The sequence below is a fragment of the Octopus bimaculoides genome, chromosome 5 (assembly GCF_001194135.2).
Source record: "Octopus bimaculoides isolate UCB-OBI-ISO-001 chromosome 5, ASM119413v2, whole genome shotgun sequence".
Taxonomy (NCBI): domain Eukaryota; kingdom Metazoa; phylum Mollusca; class Cephalopoda; order Octopoda; family Octopodidae; genus Octopus; species Octopus bimaculoides.
The window spans coordinates 76914350-76918712 of record NC_068985.1 but is presented as its reverse complement, the minus strand read 5'-3'; the positions used below and the strand labels follow the sequence as shown (position 1 = coordinate 76918712).

The window sequence follows — 4363 nt, the reverse complement described above, 5'->3', positions numbered from 1 at the left end:
ACGTTTTTTTTCAAATGAATCACGTCATAACCTTATCCATCTATTGTTTTCATACTCGGTCATAATGTCTTACGTTTAAGATGATTCCCATGCATTCCCTGAAGAGAAGGTTACAATTTTTAACATCAAAGATCCCTATGGATCACACAGGTTGTAATCCTTTGAAACATATGTAGGAATAAAGTATGCAATTATAACATGCGTTTTCTCCATTCCTTAAATTTATATATATATATATATATATATATATATACATACATACAAATACACATACCTTTACAAATACATACATATATATATATATATCCTTTTAATTTTTACTTGTTTCAGTCATTTGACAGTGGCCATGCAGGAGCATCACCTTGAGGGGTTTTGATCAAACAAATTGACCCCTCGACTTATTTTTAAGCCTAGTACTTATTCTATCAGTCTCTTTTGCTGACCTGCTAAGTTACAAGGACCCAAACACACCAACACTGGTTGTCAAGCAGTGATAGGGGCCAAACACAGATTCAAAGACACACACACATAGATATACATATAAAATCCACTCACATGGCTTTGGTCAGCTTGAGACTATAGTAGAAGACACCCGTCCAAGGTGCCACACAGTGAGACTGAACCTAGAACCATGTGGTTAAAATGAAAGAGAGAGAGAGAGAGAGAGAGAGAGAGAAACAGACAGGCAGACAGATACTTAATCAGAACTGACATAGAGTTACACAACAACAAACAAAAATAAGAAACCCCCTTCATGGCCACTTGATCTCAACAAACATCCACAAACTGAATAATTATCTAATGTTGTCTAATTCAAAATCACATGTAAAATATCTTATCTTTTAAATTAACAAAACAAATGTTTCCTCTGTTACAAGAATAGATAACAAAATGGAAATCAGAGCCAATGGAAAACGAAAAAAAATTCAAATATGTCTTCATTGTGAACCTCAGCTTTGACCCTAAAGTTTTAACTAAGAGCAACTCTTTATGTAAGTAAATTTTAACTCTTTTATATCTATGAAAAATCTTCTTTGTTACAAGAATAGATACTAGAATGAAAAACCTTGGGTCAGTGGAAGGTACAAATGAATCAACTATTGACTTTATTATCATTGAGAAGCTTTATTTTGACTCAAAGGTTATATCCTACCAAGTCCAAACTTCTATGTTAGATTTATGAGAACTCCTACTGAGAGTTTTAACTGAATTATTTTAATGACCATGTTACATGCAATAACATTATCTACAACAATCAAATTACAGATGTGTTCGGAGAAGAACACTGATATCTGTTGCAATTTTCGATAACAAAACTTTTATTCTTTTTATCCACAAAAAACAAATACTGTTCTTATTACAGATGAAAAAATGTCAAGAGAGTTTGGATATTGTTGTTCTTGGTGTAATTGTAACAGTAATCTAAAAGTTAGCTGCTGGTTGTTGTGTTGCTGTTGCTGGCATCCAGTGTAGCTATTGTCAGCTTGGGTCAGTATCTGTCTGCATCGTTTTGATGTCTGCCTGCTATCTTGTCTCTGCTACCTCTCAATGCTCTCTCCAAGCTTTCTGTCAAACGTCAAGGTGTGTCAAATTTATACTGATGGTTAGGCTCAGAAGGAAGTGCACCAAAAGATGAAATCATTGCTGGAACCTATTCCATACAAAGTTGTGATTGGTCAGATTTTGTTGATCATGTGGGTAATATTCTAGCAAATTGTGACATCAGGTATAGTGATCTGACTGCTGAATATTCCCGCTACAGATGTAAGACTTTGTCATACACCGATAACAATTTATACCTCTTACTTCTAGATTTGTAACTTGCATTTTAAATACAGTTGTAGGATTGTTTGGGAAGCTTTTCTGTAGGCTGGGAATCATAAGTAATTGCTTACAAGCAGTCATTTCATATTTCATTGAAGTAATGAATCAACAGAAATGTTAGAGTGTAGATAAACAGCCATCATGTATATATGTATGTATGGATGGATGTGGGTGGGTAGGTAGGTAGGTAGGTAGAGTAAATTTTGAGCAACCACCTACTTGGTAGTAAGGTTGCAAAGGAATGCATCTTTTGTTCATCATCTTTTAAATCTTAAGAAGGTCTTGCAAATTTTTATAGTCCCAAACATCATGATCATTTGTAGAGTATGAATTAAGGATTTGCATTCTCTCCCCAAGAACCCAAGTTCAGCCTTACTTTGCTCCAGATAGGTTAGTATGTATCTTGTTGCTCAAATAATAATAGGTCTGAAAATGAAAGTCTATCTTGGGTACTGGATTTGCAAATTCCTTATAAATGGTCCATAGATGTCTTCTTTCTCTTGTATTTATTTTGTATTTATGAAACTACATTGGTGTCCAGAGGGCAGCTGATTTTTGCAGCAGAACATATCTTTTTCTTGTGGTCCTGCACAACAATATCTGGCCAGTTGTGTTTTAAGTTGGTGGTTGGAAATATGCTGTGCGTGAGAAGACCCGGCAAGCCAAGTGAGACCTAAACCTGCCTGGGGTGTAGCTAGCTCACTTATGCGTACCTTTCCTTCATTGGACACTAAACTCCGCTTGCGAAGACTTTTGAGGCAAGTGAAATTGAAATCGAACTAAATTCGATGACTGGCACCCATGCCAACGTCGTCTCCTTCATTGAACACGAAACTCAGCTTGCGAAGATTTATTGGGGCAAGCGAAAGCAAAATCGGGATGGCACCTGTGCCCAGCGTCGCCTTTCTCGCACTTGTGCCTGTGACATGTGTAAGGATTTTCGAGCGAGATTGTTGCCAGTGCCCCTGGCTCTTGTGCGGGTGGCACATAAAATACACCATTTTGAGCATGGCCGTTGCCAGTACCACCTGACTGGCCTTCGTGCGGTGGCACATAAAAAATCACCCACTACACTCTCTGAGTGGTTGGCGTTAGGAAGGGCATCCAGCTGTAGAAACTCTGCCAAATCGGATTGGAGCCTGGTGTAGCCATCTGGTTTCACCAGTCCTCAGTCAAATCGTCCAGCCCATGCTAGCATGGAAAGCGGACGTTAAACGATGATGATGATGATGTTGTAATTTTTAAGCTCCACCTATATTTTTTTTGACCCATCAATCCCAATATAGTCAACTTTGTCTTATGTTTGTATTTATGTATGCCATTGCTCTGTTTTATTTAAAAATTTCTTGCCAACTGAGAAAGAGCTGATTTCTAACCTAGATCCAAGGTTCCCTCATTGGAATTTCACCAACAACGGCAGGGTATTTTTGCATGTATGTGTGTATGTATGCAATATTTCAAGTCAGTGCATGTGTAGATTTGTATGTTTTGTTTCAACTATGTATTCTCATGCATATATATATGTGTGTGAGTGTATGTATGTGTGTGTGTGTGTTTGTGACTGCATGTGTGTGTGTATGTGTATATGTGCGTGTTCGGGTGTGTGCATGTACGTATGTATGTATGTACCTGTGAGTGTATTTGTGTAAATAAATTTATATTTCCCCTCATTTTCATGTGAGTAACAGTGTTCATTACTGGCAGTCAACCATATAACTAAGTTTAGGATGATTGTTGTTTGATAAACATAGGCGTTATTATTTTGCTTAGAAACATTAAAAATTGGTGAGTGGAAGAGCACCCGACTGTAGAAAACCTGCTTCAATGAATTCCATCTGCCCTATGCAAGATGGAAAAGTAGACATTAAAATGATCATGTATATATATATATATATATAAAACAAAATGAACATTAAATGATATTGATGATGATGATGATGATAACTAGCACTTGGTTGCTTATGACAATGAGGGTTCCAGTTGATCCAATCAACAAAACAGCATGTTCATGAAATTAACATGCAAGTGGCTGAGCACTCCACAGACATGTGTACCTTTAATGAAGTTCTCAGGGAGATTCAGCATGACACAGAGTGTGACAAGGCTGGCCCTTTGAAATACAAGTACTACTCATTTTTGCCAGTTGAGTGGACTGGAGCAACATGAAATAAAATGTCTTGCTCAAGGACACAACATGTCACCAGGAATTGAACTCACGACCTTACAATCATGAGCTGAATACCCCTAACCACTAAACCATGCACTTAGTGGTTATATCATATATATATAAATATATATACATATATAAATATATATATATGCAAATATATATACACATATATATATATATATATTTACATCAGTACCGCCTGACTAGCCTTCGTGCTGGTGGCACGTAAAAAGCACTCACTACACTCTCTGAGCGGTTGGCGTTAGGAAGGGCATCCAGCTGTAGAAACTCTGCCAAATCAGATTGGAGCCTGGTGTAGCCATCTGGTTTCATCAGTCCTCAGTCAAATCGTCCAACCCATGCCAGCAT

General features: G+C 37.3%; 1 long non-coding RNA gene across 3 annotated transcripts in view; it reads left to right on the top strand.

The window, feature by feature from the left end:
- The window catches only part of LOC106877229 (uncharacterized), a 107515-nt gene that overhangs the window by 15314 nt on the left and 87838 nt on the right, over nucleotides 1–4363 (top strand). The window contains exon 2 of one of the 3 annotated variants that reach the window (XR_008264117.1): nucleotides 884–992. This is a non-coding gene — a long non-coding RNA (uncharacterized LOC106877229). Of the gene's footprint in view, nucleotides 1–747; nucleotides 993–4363 lie in introns of those variants that run through there. The other 2 variants (XR_008264118.1, XR_008264116.1) reach the window with 2 other exon arrangements.